The sequence below is a fragment of the Mustela nigripes genome, chromosome 5 (assembly GCF_022355385.1).
Source record: "Mustela nigripes isolate SB6536 chromosome 5, MUSNIG.SB6536, whole genome shotgun sequence".
Classification (NCBI taxonomy): domain Eukaryota; kingdom Metazoa; phylum Chordata; class Mammalia; order Carnivora; family Mustelidae; genus Mustela; species Mustela nigripes.
Genome location: NC_081561.1, coordinates 81,128,696 through 81,141,991, shown reverse-complemented (window position 1 = coordinate 81,141,991; position 13,296 = coordinate 81,128,696). Strand labels below are relative to the sequence as shown.

Below are 13,296 nucleotides of genomic sequence, written 5' to 3'. Positions count from 1 at the left end.
AAAAACAAAGTATTATGGTCGCTCAAAATAGGTTGTGGAAATGAGGAAAGATTACCTTCTCGTGGGAGTTAATATTTGATCTGGGTTTTGAAAGATGGGAAGTGGTTCAGTGTGAGAGCTTAGCTAGATTACAGATTACATAAAGGGAGTGGTCAGGCAATATACTGACTAATCTTAAATGTCAGGCTAAGAGCTTGTTTTAGATTTTACTCACCAAGGAAGAGGGAGTCAGTAAAAACATTTGAACAGGGAGTAAAATATACATATACATGTCTACTTGCATGCATGTGTGTGTGTATGTGTGTGTGTATAAAAGTGCAACACTACACTACTCCAAAATACTTTTGTCCTTTCTGGTCTGTAATTTATATTCTAGGAAATAATACAAGAGTCTGGCTGCAGGGGACAAGCTGGAAGAGCTGGAGGTGCACTCAAGGCTCTCTGAGGTCAGGAATTGCCGCCTGTGGTTGGCTGGACCACAGGCCTCCGGTGGGAGGCTGGGTGACAACCTGGGTGACAACCAGGATCTCCTGGAGCAGACTTCACCTCAGGAGACCTATGGATACACTTGGAGCAGGACAGATAAAACCTCTGTAGCCTGCCTGTCCAGGTCCCAGGAGGGATGCCTGATTTGTCCTGGAGCACTTGCACAGGAAGGACTGTGGTAGAGGATTAAACTTTACTAGATGTTCCACAGGTTAGGAGAGAGCTCCTGCTTAGATCTGAAGGGATATGGAAAGACAGAAACATTTCTGGTCTTCATCTTAAGATTCAGACGATTCTTTGTCTACTGTTTGGTGTGTTAGTTTCCTAGGACTACTGTGACAAACAAACTGTGACAAACCACGGAAACTTATTCTCTCCATGTTCTGGAGGATGGAAGTCCAAAATCAAGGTGTTGGCAGAACCATCCTCTTTTTGAAGGCTTTGGGAAAAGAATCCTTCCTAGCTTCTAACTTCTGGTGACTGCTGGCAAGCCTTCATGTTCTTTGGCTTGTAGATGCATCACTCTAATCTTTGCCTCTGCTTTTACCTGGCTTTCTCTCCTGTGTATGTCCATGTCCAAATGCCCCTCTTCTTATATGGATACCAGTTACCGGTCATTAGATGAGGGCCCACACCAATCCAGTGTGACTTCATCCTAAATTGATTATATCTGCAAAAACCCTATTTCCAAGTAAAGTCATGTTCACAGGTTCCAGAGATTAGGACTTCAACATATCATTCTGGGGAACACAATTCAACCCATAATAATTGGCTAGTAAATTACTAAAGAGAGTATAGAGTGTCTTCTACCAACACTTAACAGTGGCTTCTGATCCAGTGACCTGATATCTTAACTGAGGACTTACAGAGCCATAAGTGTTCAGGATTCTGGGAGGTAGGGACACAACACTCCATATGTGCCTGGATAAAACAGCCTCCAACCTCCCAGCACTTCTGATATCCTCACAACAAACTGTCCCAAAGTCAAGTCTCAAGAGGGAAGGAAGCTATAATTAGAAGAGAGATCCACCTGGAGTGATGAAATTTAAGACAACCTTATCCTGTTTTATAGCTCTCTTTACCCCAATCCCCACCCACACCCCAGGAGGTACACTCCCTGGCCACCTCTCATAGCTCACACTCAGCTGGACAGTTTTCAAAAGCTTATGAAAGGACACAGATATGAGGGCTTGGGGGGACCTCATGGTGCTCACCTGCAAGAGAGGATGTGGTTAGGCTATCCGTTCTGAGATAGCCCAAAGAAATGTACCAGAAGGGAATTTTAGGACGATTACTGATCTGTGCATAGATAGAAATGTTGGTCAATTTCTACTTTACACTTCTGTTTGACAAATTCTTAAAAAGAGTTTTGTTTGACAAAACTGTATTGTTCTCTAAACTAAAAAAAAAAAAAAAGTCAAAAGTTTTATTATTGCTTTTTAATTGCCATCTCAGAATCAGAATCTTGGCATGTTAGAGACTCAACACACAGGTGAGAGGATTACAGGAACAGATTTTAACTCTAGCCTTAGGATGTGCTTATATTTCCACCGACCCACAATGACTGCTAATGATAGCTGATGGGATTTATCAAAATTGTAATAAATTCTTTGTTTAGTAACTTATAAAATTGTTTCAAGTCTGCTTGCCTTCCTAAATGCTAAGTACCATGAATATTAGGGCTCTATCTATTTAATTTGCTTCTATAACCCTAGTATGATGCTCGTTATATAGTAGGAGTTCAACAGATATTTGGGAAATGATTATAGACCAAAAGGAAATGGAAATAAAGACCCAATAAATCATTCTGTAGTTATGGACTTGGTCATTATATGAATATGAATCAGCCAGGATTACTGAGCTGGGAAATTATTGACTTTAAAGGTAGATAGGCATAGAGTTGACTTGATCTGTATCCCAGAGAAAACTAAGGCACCAAATCCAGTGCCCAGCACCAACTTAGAACATATGTAGCTAAAAGCTTGCTCATATCTTGAATTCAAATTCAAACTTATTTTTAAAAGTGATTAAATCTATATTGTTTTGATTTTATAGAAATTTCTCAATTGATAAAGAAACTAATACAAAATATTATAAATTAATCCACTCTACTATAGTATATCGTTTTAAAGTATTAGCATGATTTTATTTTTAGTTTTGTATTTTACCTATACTTGTTAGTTCTCCCCTTAAAATAGATTACTATATCTTCTAATTCAGGGTTGTATACCAATATGGACATACTAATTTTTCACAGCTTTACTCATTAAAATTAGTATTTGTGCTTTCACTGCACAATCATTTTAACTTTCCTGTATGTCTGAAAACTTTCATAACAATACTTTGAGAAAAATAAAGTTAGAAAAGAGGAATAGGTATGGGTCACTTATCATCACTGAAAAGAGGACAGGTACTTTCTTAAATATTATATATTAATGAAATGACTTTTTAAACTCTTCTTTTCACATTTATCAGCATGCTCTACCACTTAATTGCTCTGCAAACCTTGGGCAAGTAATTTCTCAGGGTTTCTTCTGCACAAGAATATGTCACATGCCCAAAGGTAGTGGTTTGAGTCAGACAATTTCTTGGTATCATTTGGTATAATTTCCTGATTAATGTTATTAGAAATGGAATATAAAACTCCAATTGCCTTAATCTATTAACAGTTATAAGCTCCCTCATGAATGTAGGTTAACCATAGGAAATTGCTATTTTTATACTCAGAAATTGTCAAATATCAGAGGTTTCCTGTGATCCAACATAATACGTACTGATATAGATAATACAACTTTCACCAGATATTCTATTTAGTCAACATGTACTTAATTGGCACCTAATTTATGCCAGCAACAAGTGTCTCTGTATGTCAGAAACAAAGAGGAAAAGTCCCTGAATTAGAGGTGTATATAGTGCAGTCTCTTTCTCTCCAGCTTTATGATCTAATAGTGATGCTTATCATGTGTTATGGAAACACGGAGAACAGACACTAACCCTGACTGTGCTACTGAAGAGGACTTCACCAAAGACATACTAGAAAAGAGAAAGAGAGGTAAGGGCACTAAGGCACCAGTCAGTGTGAGCTGGCATGAAGGTATAAAAGGATATTTGTCCTGAGACAGGAGGGATAGATTGGGTCCTAGCATAAAGGTCATGCTAAGGAGTTTAGATTTTGTCTTAGTTAATAATGTCATTATTAGCTTTGATTTAGAAAAAGATTAGTTTTAGAGAGATAACTATGGTGACAATGTGAATGATACACTAAAGTTGGGAGAAGCTGGTCTCCAGGTGACAAAATAGCAGGCTGCTGCAAATGAATGAGAGCATGAGGACAGAAGAGAGGCTGCATTCATAGATATTTCTGGCAACAGAACTGATAAGATTTGGCAACACCATCAAATATAACTGTCATCAAATTTAAGAACTTTTAGGTCATTGTTTCCTCAAATCTTTTCTGCATTGTTTTCTATCTCCTTTCAGACTCCACTTACATTCATGTTAGACCTTTTGATATTGTCCTACAAGTGACAGAGTCTTTGTTCATTTTTATTTTAAATCTTCTCCCTCTTTGTTATTTAGATTGAACAACTGCTATTATGTATCTTCAAATGTATTGATTCTTTTTGTCATCTTCAATTCGCTCTTAAACCCATCCAGTGAGTTTTTCTTCTTCCTTTTGGATATTATATTTTTTATTTCTACAGTTTCCATTTGGTTCTTTGTTAGAATTTCTATTTCTCTGTTGAAATTTCCTCTACTAACTTATTGTGATCATATTTTTCTTTACATTTCTAAATAATTGTAAGAGCTGCTTTAAAATCTTGTCTGTTAATTCCAGTTTCTTGGAGCAATTCTCCACTGCTTATCTTTGTTCTTTAGTATAGGTATCACTTTCTGTTTTCCTCATATTTGGTCATTTTGTTATGCAACCTGAATCCTGTACAGAATACACTACATTTCTCTGGAGATTACTGATGTTTTATTAGTTTTCACAACAAGATACCTTGGCAAACTTAAACTCCAAACTATTTGCTCCAACGTGGTGGTCAGCAGCTGAACTCTCTGTTCAATCCCTCCAGTCTTGGGTGGCTGTTCCTACCACACATGCACACATCATAAGTCAACCAGATATGTGGACGGAGTTAACATGCAGAATCTGGGACTCTCCTTCTGTGTCTCTCTCCTTTCTGGGATTTTCACCCTCACTCTCCAGTCATTATGGTAACCCTGAATACAGTGCTGACTGGAGCTGCCCTCAAGTGACAAGTATTAACTATGAAAAAGCTCACTGGGCACTATTCTATTTCCAAGTACCAATGCTTCTCCAGTTTCTGCCCACCTTTGTTCGTCCTCCAGTAGTTTCAGATAGTTGATTATATATACACACACATACACACAATATACACATAATTTTATACACATACAGATGCATATGCACATGTTGTGTTTGTGTGTGTGTATATGTGTGTATGTGTGTGTAATTGTTATCAATGGAATGTTGATATGATCTGAGCTACTCTGCCACTACCAAGAGAACCCATACCTAATATGAGATTAGATGTATTCTCTGTTTAGAAAGTAACCAGGGGAAAAATAAGTAAGTAATAAAGTCCTTAAATGAAAAGTGAAATATATCAAGAAAAAAGCAAATAACCCTAAGAAAAGTAAGCAAAAGAATGAATAAGTATATCACAGAGGGGGAAAGACAAATGGTCAATAAACATATAAAAAATGATCAACTCTAGCAATAGTCAAGTAACTTCAAATTAAAATAACAATATTATACCTATTTTTTGACAAAAACTAAGACAACTAACAGCCAAGATATGGATCAATGGAAATTTCTATACAGTACTTAGAGGAAGATAAAAATTGTACAGTGGAAAATAATGATACTGTTTTGGAAAGTTGATCATTTGCTATTCCATTCCAAAATATACACAAGGTAGAAAATCTCTTTGTGCGTCAGGAGTACTAGAATGTTCAGGGAGGCATGTTTCATAGTAATATAAAAAAAAAAACATGGAAACCAAATATCCACTTCCAAAAGAGTGGAGATATTTCATACATTCTCAAAGTTAATATTCCACAACGATGAAAAGAATAACCTACCACTAGACATTAATATGTATTATCTTAGAAACAGTATCAAGTAGAAAAAGACTAAATACATGCATTATGAAACTATTTTTACAAAGCTCAAAAAATAAGGAACTAAATAGTATCTTATTTCAATTCATATGTCTACATAGTAAAATTATTTTTTATAGATCTTATTTATTTACTTGAGAGAGAGCAAGAGAGAGAAAGAGAAACTGCACACAGGGGAAGAGGAAGAAGCAGACTCCCCACTGAGCAGAAAGCCCAACATGGGGTTCCATCCCAGAACCCTGAGATCATGACCTGAACCAAAGGCAGATGCTTAACCAACTGAGCCACCCAGGTGTCCCACTAAAACTATTTTTTTTGAAAAGGATGATTAATGAAAAATTCAGCATAGAGATCACCTCTGGGGGAAGAAACAAGAGTTGGATAAGAATAAAAATGTATTGGTATTTTTCTAATTCTTAAGGAGGGGATGGGTTCACAGGCATTACTTTGAAAATATGCTTCATAAATTACTCATTTTTACATATAATCTTTTCTATGCTTAAAATAAAATATTAAAATGTAGAAGAGGCATAAAATGAATAGAACTTGGAAAAAGATGAATAAAAGTGTAATACCAGGAGGGATATCTTGCTGTCATGTTTTTAGCTGAGTAAATACTACTTGTCTAAATATATTTTTTGTAAATCCCAACTTTAATAACATTTAAATAATTAGGTACTTGGATGTCTTTTTGAATTAGCATATTTTTTGGAGTAATAAGACTTTGAAAAGCCATATTTTTGTCCAAAAAAATGACATTCTGAGTATTCATAACATAGTGGCTTATATAAAACATTTTTTGATGAATTAATTTTTCTTTTAAAGATTTTATTTATTTGACAGAAAGAGAGAGAGCACAGGAAGGAGGAGCAGCAGGCAGAGGGAGAGGGAGCAGCAAACTCCCCACTGAGCAGGGAGCAGGACACGGGACTCCTCCCAGGACTCTGAGATCATGACCTGAGCTGAAGGCAGATGCTTAACTGACTGAGCTACCCAGGCACCCCTTGATGAAATAATTTTGACTTCGATTTTAACATTCTGGCACTTGAAACTTAGTACTTAAGTTTATTATTTAAATAGGCCCTTCCCTTTGGTTTACAACTAGTTTAGAGTGCATACTAAGCAACCATTTTTATTGAAAGAAAATATTAAAATTCATCATTCCCAAATAAGGTTTCTGAATTAAGTTCTCTCCTACGCCAAAATCTTGTCTAAACTGATACATGCTTTTTTTTTTTTTTTTGTCAAAATGTAGGTCATTCTGAAAGAAATGCTTTCATAAGAAAACCATGTATGATTAATGTTAATTTGAAAAGGTACCCTAAAATTCTGTGGTCTTCTGAATATCACATGTTGAAAGAAAGCTATTTGGGATCATATTGTAAGCTTCCCAAAAAGGCCAAGGAGTCTTTTTCTAGTGATGTTATAGAGTTCATCTTGAAAGCAGCTGGAAATATTTAGGGAAATAGTCACAATTTCGAATGTAATTAGATTCTTAGTCATCAGGGTAAAGAACATACCAGACAACAATCAGAATGCCAGGCTCTTTCAAACCAAGGACAGAAAGTGAATTGCAAATCTAGAAAAGATTTCCAGAAGGGAAAAACATTCTTATTTCTTCTACTTACCAAGTATGTTTTAAGTTCTCTTGGGTTGGTTTTTCCAATCTGGTGATACTGGAACACTGAAAAATTTAAGTATAAGTGATTAAGAGCTGGGAAAAGTTGAGATCCTTCCCATTCAAGAGTAGTTTGCAGACCAGATGGGATCTTGGTTGAAATTCAGAACCAAGTCTGGGGGCCACCCAGGCTTACTGAGTCAAAAATCTTCATTTCCACAAGACCCCCCACATAATTTATGTGCCCATTAAATTGAGGGACTCCCTGGTGTAGACTAAGTTTATTTCAAATAAAATTACATAAAAATCATATTCTTTTCTTCAGGTTATTATATTTCACATAAATGCTGTGAATAATAATGAAGTCCTAAAGAGAGATGGTACACTTTGCTTTTTTTCTCTCTTCTAACTAAAACAAAAAATGATGATTATATCTCCTTTCCTGGATATTAATTTTTGTGAACTGGGAAAGTTAGAAAAGCAGGTGTTTCCCTTAGGATGAAGGAGACATACAAGATCTTCAAGGGCAAATATTAAGCTAGAATTATTATTCTGTTAAAAATCCTTTCCTGTTGTGTTTTCTTTTAAGTCAAAAAAAGACCAAAACCACACCCACTTATCCCAATAGACATTAACCTTTCAGTGGATGAAGGCTGAGTTAAGGAGAATTGCAAGAAGCCAGCTAAGATGCTGCCATAAGAGTTTATAGGTAACATGAAACTAAACGTGTTTTACTTAGAAACCAGGTTTTTCCTAATTTCCAGCAAGTCCTGTCAGTTCTAGGTCCGCTGAACTATGGGCACCTGTGCTCCATTTCCTCTGAAAGCCTTATCCAAATCATCACAGTCTCTCAGCTGGGCCAGAGCCTTCTAACCAACAGGCCCCCCTCCCTCCCATCTGGCTTCCCTCTAGCCCTTCTCAGATGGCAGTCAGGGGGCCCTTTGTAAACACAAACCAGACCACCCCCTTCCTGGCTCGGGCCTTCCATAGCTCCTATGCAGTGGCCCAATGGATACTGCATGGAAAGGCCCCTGCCTCACTTAACACAGGTATTCTCCTGCTCCCCCATGGTATACCCACACCAGCCTCAGGTTCCCATTTCTGGCCCTTTCCTGCCTCTGGTCTCTGTACCTGCTCCTCTCATCCTATCCCAACACAAACACTCTGGCTCATTCTCATCTTTCAACTCAAAGGTTACCTCTGCAGGACAGCCTCTCCTGGCCAGGCCACCTTATCTGAAATAGCAGCTTGCCCCTCATGCCCTCTCACTCTATGGCTGTCACTGTTTCTCTCCTAGTATCCTATAGTGTAATCTGTAATCATATTGTTGATTGGTTCTCCTGCTTATTGCCTGTCTCCCGAGCTAGACTCTGTGGTCCATGGAAACAGAGAGTGGTCTACCTTTCTCATTGCCCAATCCCAAGCTCCCAGGACAGTATCTGGCACATAGGAGTGCCCCGTAAACATGTAATAAATGAATCAATGAGTGAACTTAAAGAAATTAACATTATAAAGATATGATTCCTAGATAGTTATTAAACATATATTGTAGTTAGTGATTGTTTTGTAACTTTATTCAAATAGAAAGTACCTTATAGTCCAGTGATATTACTGAACTATAGATCATCATTAATATCACTTTCATGTTTTTTCATAATTATAATCCATAGATACTGTGGCCACTAGGGAGAATATATAGGTCACCCAAGTCAAGCAGTCCAAATCACCTTTTATATTACAAGTATTTTCCTACGAATCATATCTAATGTCACACTGATGATGGTCTCAGCTAGTTGTCTGCCCAATCCATTTTCCCTTCTTCCCTAATAGACCTCTATTGTTTCGGGGACATAAACGTGCCCAGATGGCACTTCTCAGCCTGCCTTTCAGTCAAGTGAGTGCCATGAAACACAGTTCTGGCCAAAGAGACAGAAACTTCAATCTTCAGAGAAAGTTTTGCATTCCTTTTTTCATTATTTTATAAACATATTATGTATTACTTGCACCAGGGGTACAGGTCTGTGAATCATGAGGCTTACACATTTCACAGCACTCACCAAAAGTTTTGCATTCTTTTTTTTTTTTTTTAAGATTTTATTTATTTGACAGGCAGAGAGAGAGGGGGGAAGCAGGCTCCCCACTGAGCAGAGAGCCCGATGTGGGGCTCGATCCCAGGACCCTGGGACCATGACCTGAGCCGAAGGCAGAGGCTTTAACCCACTGAGCCACCCAGGTGCCCCAAGTTTTGCATTCTTGAGAAAGATTCGACTAATTGCTCTGGGATGCTCCCTTCTATTACCAACCTGGAAGTTGAACAGGGTGGCTTGAGCTGCAGTGGCCCCCACTTAACCATGAGGGACATATGAAAGGAAGCACAGAGATCTTGCTTCAGATAGTCTCAAAACACTGAACCAAAACCAGCAACTGATACTTACCTTCAGATTTCTTGGTGAGCAAATGTGACTTTGTTTAAACCATTGTTTTCTGATAAACTCTGCTACCTTAAAACCTGTAGTGAGTGTTCTCCTATACATGCTACTCTACTCATTCTCTCCATGAGAACCAGAACCATCTTTTAAGAACCAGTTCAAGCATCTTTCCCTCCAAAAGCCTTCCACATCCCTCTCAGGCAGGGTCCCTCTCATTCTTCTGGGCCTCCCAGTGCTGTTACAACAGTGATTTGTGCTGCAACTGTCCTGTTATGTGCCTGTTCCTTCGGGTCTGTGAGACACAGGCCTGATACCTCATTCAGCTTTGCATCTTAATTAAACTCTTAACATGCCACTGGTTACCACACCCCTGAAAATCACTCACCAAATAAAGGAATGAATGTCCTTCAGCCCATGGATACGGTTTTGGAACCATTACATCTCACTGTGTCTATGAATAATTCATTTTTAAGCACCTACTACTTGCGAGACTCTATACCGAGCATTAAGGATAAAGTGCTGGACAAAGGGGACAAAATTTTGACCCTATGTAGATATTCCTCCACTGAAAAAACTTAGACAAATTGAGTGCAAATCAATTAAAGGGTATTGCAGGATATCGACTCTGCGCAGTAGTAAGTCATGAAGGCAGAGATGATTATATACCCCAAGGCAGTAATGGAAATCATTTAGAAAATAGAAGAGAAGTCTAAGTCTGACTTGTTAAAATGTTAAGAAGAAAATAAGCAATAATTCCTCTTCCACTATTTATGCTGGATCTAGTTACTACTAAGGAATAGAAGAGAAAAAACTAAGATGAACCAGAAATACTTCTACTTAATACACTCAGATACATGTACAGTGATGTGTTTTACATGATTGTTACATTATAACGGTCAAAATTTGGAAACAATCTAAATATTCCTCAACAGGGGATCCATTAAATAAAATACGGTAATTTCATACTATAGAATATTAGGTGGCCATTAAAAGAATGAGGAAGCCCTACAGCTACTGTTGTAGGGGAAAAAAAAAAAAAACCTCCTGAGATAGATAATGAAAAGAGAAGGGAAGCCTCAGAATAACACAGACTGAAGAGGGAAGGGAAGGAAGCAGGAGTGAAAACTGACACAAGAAAAAAAAAAAAAAAAACCCGAAGAGTACTGCATCTATGAAAAAAATTAAACTTGTAACTTCTTTCCCAAGGAAAAAACACCAGGCTCAGCTTTAATCCTTGATTCCTACAAAACTTTCAAGGAAAAAATAATACCGATATTACATAACATCTTCCAGAGAAAAGAAAGAAGGGAATACTTACAATCTCATTTTATGTGGGCAGCATGTTGACGTCAAAATCTGATATGAATTTTACAAGAAATAAATACACCAAGAACAAGCCACTGTCTCCCATAAGCATGGTCGTAAAAATCATACACATAATATAAACAAACTAAATCCTATGGTCCATAAAAAGAATTAAACACCACAACCAAGATTGGCTTGCCCCAGAAATGCACAATTTAATATTTGGAACCTACTAATAAAATTCAACATACTCACAGAAAAAAAAAGAAAGAAAGAAAGAAAAAAAGAAAGAAAGAAAAAACTCACATGGTCATCACAAAAGGTCCAGGAAAAAAATCACTTGATAAAAGTCAGCATTCATTCTTGGTAGAAAAAAATTCAACAGATTAGGAATACAAGGGAAATTCCTTAATTCGATAAAAGATAGCTACAAGAACAAAACAAATCAAAATAGAAAAAAATCCTATAGCAAACATAGTAAAATTCACAGTGAAATAGGAAAAGCCTAATCCATATCTCACCCTCATTGCTCTGAGTATAATAAACTACAAAAATATTTGCCATTAAATTAATAAACCAAATCAGAGAGAGATGAGAAATAACAACAGAGATGTTCTAACATAAATGGCAGATACGTACAAGGTAATGACCAACTAAATAAGGTATTCCAAAAATGTTTGTTGTATTATTTAATTAAATACACTCTGTAATTACAATCATTCTGCTCAGGAATAATGGCAGTTCAATTTAGATTTGGCTCAGCAAATTAAATGCAAAATTTGAAACAGGGCAATAGCAAATAGGTCGATTTATTTCTTGTGTATTCGTATTTGTTTTCACCTTGTCTTGAAGACCTTTTACTCAGTTACATCTGAGAATTTAATTTTATATTCTTAATTGCATGTTACTACTGACTTTTTGGTTTTCTTTGTAAGTTACTTTAAGTTAGTCGTGGAAGTAACCCCTGAAAAAATAAGTAAAAAAACAAATAAAATAAAACTTGGTTAAAGCAGAACTCAGCTAACAAAGTCACTCTTTTTAAGGTCTCAAATTTTCTTATTGTGAGAAAAAAATATATATCTAAATAACACCATATCCTAAAACATATTGTTATTTGCCATTTAAAAATAGTTATTATTATTTTTAATTTAAATTCAATTAGCCAACACATAGTATAAAATTAGTTTCTGATATAATGTTCAATGATTCATCAGTTGCATATAACACCCAGGGCTCATCACATCACGTGCCTTCCTTAATGTCCATCACCCAGTTACTCCATCCACCCACCCAACTCCTCTCCAGCAACTCTCAGTTTGTTTCCCAGAGTCAAGAGTCCCTCGTGGTCTGTCTCCCTCTCTTGATTTCTTCTCAGTTTTCCCTCCCTTCCCCTGTTATCCTCTATACTATTTCTTATATTACACATATGAGTGACAGCATATGATAATTGTCTTTCTCTGATTGACTAATTTTACTCAAAGGCACTCAAAATTTAGATACCTGAATTATCAATAAGAATTCTGTTTAGACTTTACTTTAGTAGACATGATAGGGAAGAGCAGAGATTATCTGTGAACAAAAACGACTTTCTAAAGAAATATGACAGCTATTAACACGGGACATTATCTTTCTGTATTAAGTCTTTGGAGGTTCTAGGTTATTTAAAGTATGATGAACCTGGGGCACATGGGTGGCTCAGTTGGTTAAACATTTCCCTTTGGCTTAGGTTATGATCCCAGGGTCCTGGGATTGAGCCCTGCATCGGGCTCCATGCTCAGCAGGGAGTCTGCTTCTCCCTCTGCCTCTGCCTCTTCCCCAGCTTGTGCATGTGTGCTCTCTCTCTCTCTCAAATAAACAAAATCTTAAAAAAAAAATATATGATGAACCTTTCCCTGCAAGTTAAACCTTGTAGTCCACATTAATAATAGATAAAGATGATAAGGTTGCATTCCAACATCAGATTCTAAATTACAAAGAACAAAATTTTGTACCCATTCGGCTTAACCCTTAAAATGTTTCCCCCCCCCCAACATTAAGACAACTCCCAATGCATTATGTAACAACTATGCAAATGATATGAGTTCCTTTAGGGAAGGAGTTGTGTTAGTTAATTGGCATTGGTTAGGCACTCGATAAAGAGTTGTCAAACAAATGAATCAGGTTTCATTCATTTTATTCTAAAAGAGAAACACCAAAACATGATTGTTACAAAATAAAATTAGCTTAGGAAGGTAATAACTACCAGTAGAAAATATTTCAAACTGTGTTAAAAATAAGCAGAACATCTGATGATGGCATCAGATTGAG

The 13,296-nt window shown here is 36.8% G+C and overlaps 1 long non-coding RNA gene across 2 annotated transcripts in view; it reads right to left on the bottom strand.

Moving 5' to 3' along the window:
- LOC132018169 (uncharacterized) overlaps positions 1-13,296 on the bottom strand; it is a 193,288-nt gene that overhangs the window by 145,870 nt on the left and 34,122 nt on the right. For both annotated transcript variants that reach the window (XR_009404469.1, XR_009404468.1), the window contains exon 4: positions 7,266-7,321. This is a non-coding gene — a long non-coding RNA (uncharacterized LOC132018169). The remainder of the gene's footprint in view (positions 1-7,265; positions 7,322-13,296) is intronic.